Consider the following 12,991-nt stretch of genomic DNA (forward strand, 5'->3'; position numbering starts at 1 on the left):
TCATTCAAAGGTGTGCTTGGGAGCTGAATGTATTGTTATATAATGTTTGCTTTTGTAAGGATTAGGTAAAAATAAGACCAGTTCTGTAGTAATAGTCAGGCCTGCATATCCCTTTTAGGATCTTTGGCCTGCCACACTCTCTGCTTTCATTATGCTGTTTCATTAATGTAGTAGTTGGGAGGGGGGAATAGAAAGGAATAGAATTGGGGAATGTGTTGTTATCATTCTTTTTTAGAAGCCCAAGGTCATATTTTGTCTCCACACCTCTGCACCTGACTGGAACCAGCTGGGTGGAGATGCCAGCGTGGAAGAATGTGATGGATTTGTGGGTGTGGGGACAAGATCATGAACTTTCAACTGGATGGGAATCCGATGTAACTTCCAGAATTGGGATTTCACAGATGTGCTAAGATGTCTGACTTATTAAATTGGAACTTTAAGGATCGCTTTGCCTTGGACTCTGATTTAATTTTGCATGATACTTGGAACGCTGACAATAGGTAGTTCACGACTTACAACAGTGCAAATTTATAACCGCACTGAAAAAAGTGACTTATGACCATTTTTCATACTTATGACTGTTGGGCATCCCCATGGTCACATGATAAAAATTCAGATGCTTTGCAACTGATTTATGACAGTTGCAATGTCATGTGATTACTTTTTGTGACTTCTGGCAAGGAATGTTAATGGGGAAACCAGATTCATTTAACAACCATGTTACTAACTTACTGTATTTTTCGGAGTATAAGATGCACTAGAGTATAAGACGCACCAAGATTTTGAAGAGGTACATACTAAAAAAAAGTTTTTGCATTCTGCAGACTTCCCAAATTCTCTGCATGTCTCATTTCTTGTGAAAAATGGGGCATGCAGAGAGTTTGAGAGGCCTGCAAAGTGCTCCTAGGGGCTGGGGAGGAAATGAGCAAAAAGTGGCCCATTTTTCACAAAAATGGGTCCGTCTTTTGCCAAAAAAAGCGCATGCATAGCCTTTAGTCCTATGGGATTGGGCGGCATGTAAATCTATTAAAAGTTAAAGTTTAGGAGACTTGTAGAATGCCTCTGGGGGCTAGGGAGCAAAAACGAGCAAAAATGGCTTGTTTTCGCTCATCTTTGCCCTCCCCAGCTCCCAGGAGCACTTCCAGACCTCCCAAACCCTCTGCACATCCATTTTTGTGAAGGGGATGGAGTTTTGGGAGGCTATATTCAGTGTATAACATGCACCCAGATTTTCACCCTCTTTTTTGGGGGGAAAAGGTGCATCTTATACTCTGAAAAATACGGTAACCACTGCAGTAATTCACTTAACAACAGTGGCAAGAAAAGTCATAAAATGGGGCAAAGGGTGCTTGAATAGAAGGAATTCTTTCCTCTTTCTTATTCTTATTATTCAAGATCCCTTACCATCAAACTTTCAAAAGAAGATGTGAACACCCTGATTTTGCACATCATCAGTATAAAGTAATTCTTTAGATTTTAGAAGGAGAGAGAGGGGGGTACCAAGAGTAATGAATGATTTATGTTGCTAGTCATTCTGAGATCTTTTGAGATGTCCAGAGAGCTATCAGATATTATAACTCAATTATCAATCCAGAACCTGCTTCTATACAGCATATTAATGCTGTGTCATATTTCAATTCATTTTAATACACTGTCTTGCAGTCCCTTAAACTGTACAGTTGTTGCTAAACATTCCTAAATGTTATCCCTTTGAGCAATTTTCAGTGTTCTGACCACACTTTACAGAAGTACTCTATTGATATCATTGGGAAGCTATTTATTTTCTAAGATGTGGCTTGTTCCTCTTCCTATTCTGGAAAGCAGGATTGGAAAAAAAAACCCACCTCTTTCTCCCCCGCATCCCCCCATACAGGTTTTTGGATGTTCACCTTCTTCTTTTTTTTTAAAAAAAAAAACCCTATTCTTTAACCCTTCTTTTCTTGTCCTGTCTTAGCTGATGGGGAAAAATGACACAGGTATGCAACATTGTCTCTAAGAGCTTTAAAAATACATAGTTTGCTTCTCTGTCTGATTTGACATGGATATAGTAATAGGTTATTAAAGGGTGGCCTATATGGTGGCCTAGAGGTGGAGTTCTCGCCTCGCAATCAGGAGGCTGGCTATGAGTTTTATCCTAGGTAGAGGCAGATATTTCTCTCTCTGGGCACACTGAGAATATAGCTGCTGAACCAAACTCCGCAATGGCAACAGTAAGGGCATCTGGCCATTAAAACATTCTGCTAGCTCCATTCAATTGCCCAGTCTCCACCCCACAAGGGATTATGCGGTCATTAAAAGACGATGATGATAGTAATATGTTTTTAAAGTAAATATGTATACTTTCAGGATTGAGTGCCATTTATTCTGTATTCAGTACAATTACATCCCCAAATAAAGAAAAGCAACATATCTACAACATACAGTGTAAGAACTGCAACAACCACTATGTAGAACAAACTGGCAGAAGACTAGCAGAATGCATCCATGAACACCGACGGACAGACAGAAGACATGATGAAAATTCTTTAATTTTACAAAATATAGACAGATTTAACCATAGTTTCAATTGGGAAAATGTGACAATCCTAGACCAGGCCAAATCCAAAAATGCCAGGAACTTTCTAGAAGCCTGGTACTCTGACAAATCAACCATCAATAGACAATAAAAACATCTATAGACTATGCAAAAGATACAATCAACTAGCTCAAAAGAGAACAAATAAGACTCCAGTACCTCTCCAACAGGAATCAGCAACATAACATAACTCCAAGGTTAACTTCAGACCAATAATCAAGTAAAAAAATACCCCAAAATCAAGAAACTGCCAAAGAGCCATCAGTAAACAGCCCAACCAAAGAAACTCTAAGACTACTCCCTCCCACACAGACAAGCAAGTCACCAGAATATAAACTGACAGCAAACAGCACTCCTACTAACACTGATGATGTTATCTAGTTAGGTTATGAAACATCTGTAAGAAAATAACCAATCTCAGAGAGCACCAAGGACCCAGTGGTGGATTCCAGTATGGTTGGAATGGGTCTGGCGGCATCCACATGGATGCGTGTAGCGCGCACATATATCTTAGCGCCTCCGTGAGCTTTCGTGATGCTCCAGCTGCTCAGCGGAGTTTCACGCAGGTGCTGTAAGAGCTGTGCGCATGCACGGAAGCGCCGAAGACTTAAAAGACCGGTAAGGAGCTTGGGCGGGCGGGTAGGTGGGCCCTCTGGAACACCGTACTGGAACAGTATCCGGTGCTCCGGGCAGGCTCTGGGACGCCTGTACTGCGGCGTACCGCCTGCAACTCACCACTGCAAGGACCCCTCATTTCAACCCTGAGCTACAAATATTCTCCTTTATTGAAACTAACATAAAGATAAAATGCACACTATGCATTAGGGGTGGTTTCCTGTACCAGTTGTTATCAGTTCGCTTCACGCATGTTTTGCTTCATTAAGTACTTCATACTTCATACAGTGTATTAAGTACATTAAGTGCTTAATTAAGTACTTCATACTTCATTAAGTATGATAATTGGTTTTTGAGCTCTCTGTGACTCCGTGAGGTTCCTGCTTGTTGCAGGGGACATTTTGTGTGAAGTCCAGCTGCTTTTACATTGTAAGTCAGTTGTGCAGCCATGACCACCTGGTCACATGACCACAAAGACATGCCTGTGTGGTCACATGACTACCAAGCCACACCCACAGAACCAGTAGGGAAAATATTTGAATATTACCACTGTTATAAATCTAATGTGAAAACAAGTACACGTGGAATTAAATACACAGAATATAATAAGTCTTTTCAGATAAAAAGAAGGTCTTGCTTGTGTATAACCGAAAGCATTTCTAGCACTTCCATATTACCTCAGGAAAAGCCTCAAATTGTAAATCAACATGAAACAGTAAAGAAAACGCATGACTTTCTAATATCGTGTCGTTCGTCAAAATAATAATAAAAATGAATGCAGAAAGTTATTTTGGTAAGGGTATGAATTTGGGGGGAGCTGTTCTAAGCAACCAGATATTTTGTTCTGTTTTATACTTTTAAAAGCATAATACAATTTGTACACAGTCTTTCAAGAAATGAGAAAGGGGAAAGGCATTTTTTGGAAGTTTGGTTATTTATACATTTATGTGGATATGTGCAATTCCTTTTCATCAAAAGAATTTCCAAGCAATGAAAATAAATATAACCAAAAATGGGCATGCAAACATAAAATGTAATACAAACAAATGTTATTCTGGTGGTTGTTGGAGCATTGCTCTGCAAAGGAATAGAACTATTCACTAGAGTAATGACTACGTTTGATCAGGAATTCATGTCATTGTTCTCCAAACTGGCTTTGTTTGATATTAATAATAACATCATTTAACATAGCTATACGATTCAAAATGTGTGATACTTCCTAGGAAAAAGAAAGTACAGAAAACATGGTGGGGAATTTCTCTAACAGCACATTACAATTCTAATATTAATTGTATTCAATATAGTAATTTTATTAGTACTAAATCTCCAGTATTTTAAAGTACAACACTACACTAAACAATCACACACTTTTGCCAAGCTGGCTCACCTTTTCAAATCTGGTATGTCTCAAATGTGTTCAAATTTTGAACGTTCTGGTTCCAAAACACTTGGAACAAAGAAAGTTGAGAAAACTATTTTTCAGCCTCAGAAACTACCCTTTTATAATGAGCAACGATTAAAACATTGTAACTACTTCTTTGCATCCTCTTGGGAAATGAACAATAAAATAAGACTCCTATTTTTCCAAAGACACATTGAAATATATATATTTTTAATCCATAAACTGCTCAATAAGAGGATTCTTGTTTCTTAAAAAATCCCTCTAGACTTAGAATACACACTGCTACATCTGCTAACAAAAACACACTGAGAGCACAAAATGCAAGATATCATCTGAGTTTTAGTCATTTACAGGATGGATTTGGCAACCTAAAACATAATGCTGTTGTTTTAGAGCTTTATTTAAATATAATATCAATGGTCAGCTTGTTTGGGAACAATTGATGATATGGCTATGCAGTACTTTCACCATTTGCATTTCTCTCTTTTGTATCTGCAATTTCTAGTTGTTAGTGAATTGAAACACACACACACATACACACGCCTGAGAAACTTCACAGACTCACATATCCAAAAGGTCATGTTAAAGAGACTTCACTCATAAATTACCTAATGTTAGCTCAGTGACATGAAAAATAGTTAAATATAGGGGACCTGATATTATCTTTAAAACAAAGTGGTTATTTAATGCACACATGGTCCATCACTGGTTAGAAATCAGGCATAACAGTGGTCTAACTCTGAATTTTCATCTGTGGGTAAGAAACTAGGCATGACCACAATCTACTCTGATTGTGATTTAATGTCTCATGCCACCAACAAATCATTAACATCTGTTAATAACCCACCCACCCACTCTGTTGAAATGTTTTGAAATATCTTATGTGCACCATGGATGTCTCCAGAGTCATCCCATTTAAACTTTCCCAGTTGCTCGATTAAATATCCCTTTTTAAAATGTACACATGAAAAAAGAACCCCCCCCTTTTTTTGTATTCATGCTGTGGCTTTCCTTCTCTAGTTCCAACATCTGCTTTCTCCACAAAATCCATTTTAAGCATATGCTTTTCTTGCAAACGTAATCCACTGTACTTTCTACTATATCTTCTGATTCCAAATATATATTTATGATTTTGTAATATGCAAAGCATTTAACTATGTCATATGAACATTGCATTAGATTTTATCCTTGCTAGCAAACCCATTTCTACTACTTTTCTTATCTTAGAAATTTGCTTGGAAGAAAGATATCTGGAAATGCAGAACAGGAGAAAAAAACATTTAAAATTCTTTGGATAGGATGAGATGCTCATATAACAAGGTCTGAATTCCTGTTAGGAAGAAAGAAACACATTTTGATGGCAAAGGAATAGTTTAACTTCTGCTCCATATAGTAATTGATCCATGGTAGTGGATCTGACTATCTGAGAGACCGCCTTCTGCCAATTGCCTCCCTCCGTCCCATCAGATCGCATAGAGTAGGCCTCCTCCGAATTCCATCCGCCAGTCAGTGCCGACTGGAGACTACGTGGAGGAGAGCCTTCTCAGTTGCAGCTCCGACGCTTTGGAACGATCTCCCCGTGGAGATTCGTACCCTCACCACTGTCCAGACCTTCCGCACAGCCCTCAAGATCTGGCTATCCCGTCAGGCCTGGGGATAAGATCCGAACCTCGCCCCACCCGAATGCTGAATGAATGTTGTGTTTTATCGGTTTATTTTTTTTATTCACATTTTGTTTTCTTTCTTGTGTTTTGTCCTGCACTCCCTTCCCATTGATTGTAAGCTGCCCTGAGTCCCCTCAGGGAAAAGGGCGGCCTATAAATGTCAATAAAACTAAACTAAACTAAACTAATTGATTTCACATCTTATTTAACAGGTAGAATCATAAATTAGACCTTGATATGTTTTAGGTTAGGCCAAAGAAATTCTTGTTCTATGTAGCAGATACTGTAATTCTAAAATAATTCTTGTCCTGTGTAACAATTATCTAAACTTGCGTGACTATGGCAAATAAAATGTTGAAGAATGATAATAGTACCAACAATAACAGCAAAAAAAGGAAGTCTACAACGCTTATTCATGGAGTCATACCTCTATAAATATTAGGAAAACTGCCCCCAAAACATTGCAGAGGCAGATAAATATCAACAGCTAAAAGACTAAAACATATGAAGAATGGTTGCAGGAACTGGGCATGTCTAGTTTAATGAAAAGAAGGACTAGGGGAGACATGAGAGCAATGTTCCAATATCTCAGGGGTTGGCACAAAGAAGAGTGAGTCAAATTTTTCTCCAAGGCACCTGAGAGTAGAACAAGAAGCAATGGGTGGAAACTAATCAAGGAGAGAAGCAATTTAGAACTGAGGAAAAATTTCCCGAGAGTTAGAACAATTAATCAGTGGAACAGCTTGCCTCCAGAAGTTTGTGAATGCCCCAACACTGGAAGTCTTTAAGAAGATGCTGGATACCATTTGTCTGGAATGGTATAAGGCAGCGATGGTGAACCTTTTTTGGCTTGTGTGCCATTAGTGGGAGGAGTGCAGGAGGGTCGTGTGTGAGCGTGCCGCACCCATAATGCAATGCGTGACACCTCCTACATTTTGCGGACTAGGATACGTAGTTTGTGCCATCCAGCCGGGTAACCAACAATAAATTCGGAGTTTGTCCTTGTGCCATCTTCCCAGATATATCTGACTAACCAGATGTTTGCAAAACTATAACATGTGTAGCAACTCCACTCTCTTAACGCTGCAGCTAGCACTCTAGATACACTGGGTACACTGGGTACACTGGGTACACTGGGCCCATAACCCAGGTAGGGGTATCTCCGTTGGGAGACAGAAAGTAGCACAGCGGAATGTACAGCTAGAGAGAAGGAACGTTGCTAGTAGAAGAAACACATGAATAGAGTGTTCGACACTGCTAGTAAAAACAAGTAGCTTTACTACTAACAATAGCTTCACAAGCAGTGATAGTAGATATGTGTCCAAACACAATTCAAAGAACAAACAATTGCTTACAGTTGCAGTTCACGTTCCAGTCATCAAGCGAGCAAGTAGTCATCAAGCATAGTACAAGCAGAGAGAGTAAGCTTTCCTGACTCCCTCTTATTGCAAAGTTAATTACAGCTGATTGTAAAGTTAATTGCAGCTGATAAGTACATCCACCCATTTAAAGCAACATCGACCATTTGTTATTATATATGAATCTATATTGCCTACCCAACACTAAGAGTATACTCCCAACAGGGGGGGTGGGTGAAAAATGGCTTTAAAAAAGGGTGAAGTCAGCTGGCCAGCTTACAGGGCAGCACCTTGCGTGCCCTGACAAATGGCTCCACGTGCCGCCTGTGGCACCCCTGCCATAGGTTTGCCATCCCGGGTATAGGGTTTCTTGCCTAGGCAGGGGGTTGGACTAGAAGACCTCCAAGGTCCCTTTCAACTCTGCTATTGTACTGTATTGCAGGAAAATGATAAATTTTTGGGAGACAACAGTAGACATGGCTAAGAATTTGTACAAGGAAAGATCAAACTGGATTTTGTACAAATAAAAAATAATTATTGCATAATTAATTAATTAATTATGTTTTACCTGGTCTCTGAATACAATGCTCAGTCTACTTATCTGATTAAATATAAGGACACAGACAATTGTATTTTATTCAGGAGGGAAAAGAAAGAGGCAATCTCATAGCCACAGGATCCCAATCCAGAGAGCACCTCATTCCCATGACCAAGTTTTTTGTAGAATAAGCTTACATGTAGGGGTAAGGGCAGTAATATACCAGAAAGCTTCCCATCCAAGGGTGGGCTGCTATGCGTTTGTCCAGGTTCGCGATAGTTATGGCCGGTTTGGAGAACCTCCAAATCCCACCCCTGGCTGGCCCCTACCACCCCACCCCGCCACTCCTAGGAGTCTCCATGTGGCCCGTTTTGGATGCAAGGTAAGTGCAGGGGCCATGTGGAGGCTCGGGGAAGGGGAAAAACAGGCCTCCCAGAAGTTCCAGAAGGCCAGAAATGGGTCCATTTCCAGCCTCAGGAGGACCTCCAAAGCCTGGAGAAGGCAAAAACACACACACACCCCACCATGGTGCAGGAGGTCAACTAGGCCACACCCACCATAGCCATGCCCACCCAGGAACTGGACAGAGAACTCGTTGCTGAAATGCTTGAAGCCTACCCCTGTTCCCACCCCTTATATATGAAGGCTACCCGCAGGTGAATTCCTCCCCCCCATCAAATATATAACTGAAAATGCAGTCTGGTGCCTTATTATTAAATACAATATTTTTAAAAAGTATCTTAAGAAACAACTTTCCATAATAAAGTCTGCAACTATCCTATTTGGCATTAGAATAGTGTTAATCAGCTGCAGCTTTTTCCAGGGCAAGCAAATGTATTTCACATTTCAAGCAACTTTCTTTTCTGCCTTAGCCACAGAGAACTGATACATGAGCAATCAACATATGCTATGCCAGTATGATATTTTTTCAATAAGGAAGTAATACTGCAAGTGTGTAGGAGGAAAGGAATCCTTTATGCTGCTAATAAATTATTTAGAGCACCCCATTTGCTACTGGACATATGAGTTTAAATCTGGGGTGGGGAACTCTGGCTCCTTTATGACCTGTAAACTTTAACTTCCAGAATTCCTGAGCTAGCATGGTAACCACAGATTGCATGGCCTCTGTAGATGCCATACAATAAACAATAAACAAACAAATAAAATGTACAAAAAGTCAATAGAAAAAATTGTGAAGTCAGATATATCAACACAGGACCCCAGACAGTAAGCATAATCTTCAAATAGAATATTTCAGAATAGATTTCAGCAGTGCTTACCCAAATACAAATGGAAAGAAAATTAATAAAATAAAAGGAAAAGACACTTTAAAAAACAAAAGCTGGAAAGATATCAGAAACATACGCAGGAAACAGAGCAGTTCTAATAAGTCCAAACCATCAGAAATTAGTCACAAACATTAATTGGAAAATAATAGCTAATAGAGAAATGTGAAATAAATTTTTCACTAGAAATGGCCCATACCAAGCATTTCATGCTTGCATTTCATACAATCAAAGAAAAGTATTGTTTTAACTAATAGGCAATAAATAGCAAGCTGTATGATCCAATGTGAGACATCAACATCTCTCCTAAATTCAGGAATGTTCGCTGCATCTATGTGATGTGGTTGGAGTATACAGAGGATACTGTACCTTCCAGTTGATGTTACTCAATGATTATATCTTTGCACACTCTAATTTTTAATCCTTATTATATTTTTCAACTCAAAACATTTCTCATCTGTAGTATCAGTCAAGCTACTCAGAGAACAAAATCATGTGACATTCTTCCTGGAAACATCTACTTCTATTTCTTATTTCTAATTCAGATTGGAGGGCTGAATGTATCACGGCTCTCTTATATTTAAAAAGCAAAGCCCATGTCCTTAAATGAATGTAGAGATAAAAGGTTGCCTGGTGGGAATCAGTGGTAGCCATTAAGTAGGCAAGTCAAAACTATCTCAGTTCGAGGCCACCAATGCAGCCATTAATTTAAAACAGCAGAACAAAGTCTAAAGTTGAAAACTTTAGAACTCTGAAAAAATTCTGACATCAATTTTGGGAAAGGCTTCATTCTTGTAAAAATGATTTTAATCTTACTGAGCTGCACTGTGAGTTTTCTGCCAAGTCAAGACAAGAACTGAACTTACAGGAGAAATATCAGGAGATCAATGATTTAATGCTAAGCTCAGAAATGATGCCTGAGTGACAACATTTGCCTTCTATCTGATCATTGCTCTGTCTAGCTCAGCCTTGTTTACAGTGTCTTCATTGGCCTGCCACTTTGTCTCCAAGAATCTTTTCCGTCATTCTTCAAATGGAGTCTGAATTTGGAACCATTTGGTATTAACCACATACTCTACACTAAGCTAGGGCCCAAATATTGACCTATCTGATTGAAGATTTGGAAATCTTGGATTCTGTCTTCCTGACACTCCTCTTTCTCATGTGCAGGAATAAAAGATAGAGCTGGAGAACTTTTCTGATTGCTGCTATAGCCTTCATTTCCAGGACATAATTCTAGGAATACTTAGAACTGTAAACTGATTAAAATAGAACATTCCCAAACAAGGATGGACAGAACTGTATCATGTTTTTTCACTGCTTTTCTTCATTAATATACATGTTAAAATCTACACGTGAGCAAATATGTTTTAAAAATTCATACTTCTATGTTCTGACCCCCCTCTCCGTACACCAAGGCACTCCAAGACAAGAATACTGCTAGACGATTTATTCACAGTAAATCAACACACTGACAAGACCTTGGCAGCAATCCAGACTTCAAAGATAAGAAATATACACAAGAGCTTCTCCAGCATTGGTAATGAAGTTGAATCCTGCAAACAGTCTCCTCACAAAGTCTCTCCTTATATTCTCTCTTGAGAGGAGCCTAATTACAACCAATTATCTTCTTTATCTGCGTAGTTGTTCTCTGTGTCTATCAGCCGCCATTGCCTGGCGTCCAGGACCAACTCCCTTGTCTCCTTCCCACTGCTCCAAGGCCTGACATCATGTGCACACTCCCTTTGATTTTCACCGCTGCTCCATGCCTCAGGCACTTCCTGGTGGCCAACCAGCCTCTCTGGTCCTTGCTCAGAGTTGGAACCCTGTCCAGGGTCCTCCACATCTTCCAGAGCCGACTGATAGGGCTCCTCGCTGTCGGAGTCTGTTTTCAGCTCCTGTTGGGCCACAACACTTCTAAATGTACGCTCTTACACATTTCTAAATAAAATGCTTTCAGAACACTAAATGTATTCTTTGATGAAGGAGAAACTTCTAATTTTGTACTTAGCATAGATCTTTCAATGTATCACAATATTTTGAAAAATGATCAAGATAGCTACCAGTATTTTTCTCATTCTTCTGAGAAAAAGAGAATCAACTCGCCTCACAAGCACTGTTGTCAAATATATTCTACACTTGTTTCTTTCATATTTTTTGACAACAATGCTCCTATGTGAGCCTTCCCATCTCTTCTACAAATCTTGGATCTCCTTTTGCTGTAAACAGATTTTCTTAATTACAGTTGACTCTGCCTTTGTCCAACAAATGGGTCAAATTAAATGTCAGTGATGCAATTTTGAAATGCATTGCACATGACAAATAGAAATTCCTAATTATGGATAATAAAGATTTGTTCAAAAGTTATGATTTTTTTTCTTTAGTTATATATCAATACATTTATATATATCAATCAATCCACAAATTCTGCATTTTTGGTTTCATATAAATTTCCTGTACTTTTCTTCTTCGGAAAACTTCATGACACTTAACTGCACAAATAGTTCTAGACACAGTCACAGTGAAGTGACTGGCTGAATTACATCCAAAGAGATGTGCCATATATATTTATTTTGTACTCTTTTAATTTTACAAATGTAATTCAGCAGTCTCTTGTTGATATGGATGGCTATAGAAATCAAATAAATAAATAATCAACCAGGATAGGCATTGTTTACTTTGGACTTAGCACAAAATTGAACCAAGCTAATATATTTTGTTATAGCAATAGCACTTGCATTTCTATGCTGCTTCATATGCTTTACGGAACTTTCTAAGTGGTTATGAGTCAACATATTGCCCCCAACTGACCTCAGAAGGATTGAAGGCTGAGCCGTTCAGAATTAAACTCCTGGCAGTAGCAGAGTTAGCCTGCAATGCTGCATTTTAACCACAACACCACTGTGGCTCCTATAAAATGTTAAAACAACTTACAGCTTGCTGCAAATAGGAAACCATGCAAACATGCAAAGATATAGTGGGTTAAATTTCTCCAAATTTCTAATTTCAAATATCCAGGATGCAGAATTTGTGATAGCCACTGTGGGATAGGAGTTAAAGGACTGAACTAGCACCAGGGAGGTCCAGGTTCAAGTCTACCCTCAGTCACAGAAGCTTTCTGTCCCTCAGTTAACCACACTAAGCACAGTTTAAGTTGCCTTGAGCTTGCGAAGTAAGGTATGATGTAAGTCTAACAATAAACTAACTAAATAAATAAATCAAAATCTTAACATATTGTAACTTTTATTTTGCAAAAGGCAGAAATAAAAACCCCAGCAGCTTTTCCAAAATGAGTCAGGTGCAGTGTTCTTATGCTGACTGGATGTGATTTTTTTAGAAACAGAATCTGGAACATCTACATTTTGAGCATGATGATGATGATTATGATGATGATGATGGTGGTGGTGGTGGTGATGATAATGATGATACCATGATAACCACAATGCTAGCACTAAACATGTTAGTATTTTTAAAAGCAATTGAACAAGTCATACTTTCTATCCATTAATCTCTGAACTTTCCTGAAGGTGGCTACCATGAAACTACCCAACTC

General features: G+C 38.9%; 1 protein-coding gene across 1 annotated transcript in view; it reads right to left on the reverse strand.

Annotated features, from left to right (window-relative positions):
* SLC25A21 (solute carrier family 25 member 21) overlaps window positions 1-12,991 on the reverse strand; it is a 269,849-nt gene that overhangs the window by 95,666 nt on the left and 161,192 nt on the right. The window lies entirely within an intron of this gene.

Source organism: Thamnophis sirtalis, unplaced genomic scaffold, assembly GCF_051295495.1.
Source record: "Thamnophis sirtalis isolate CommonGarterSnake01/CBP01778 unplaced genomic scaffold, rThaSir2_p1.2 scaffold_1, whole genome shotgun sequence".
Classification (NCBI taxonomy): Eukaryota; Metazoa; Chordata; class Lepidosauria; order Squamata; family Natricidae; genus Thamnophis; species Thamnophis sirtalis.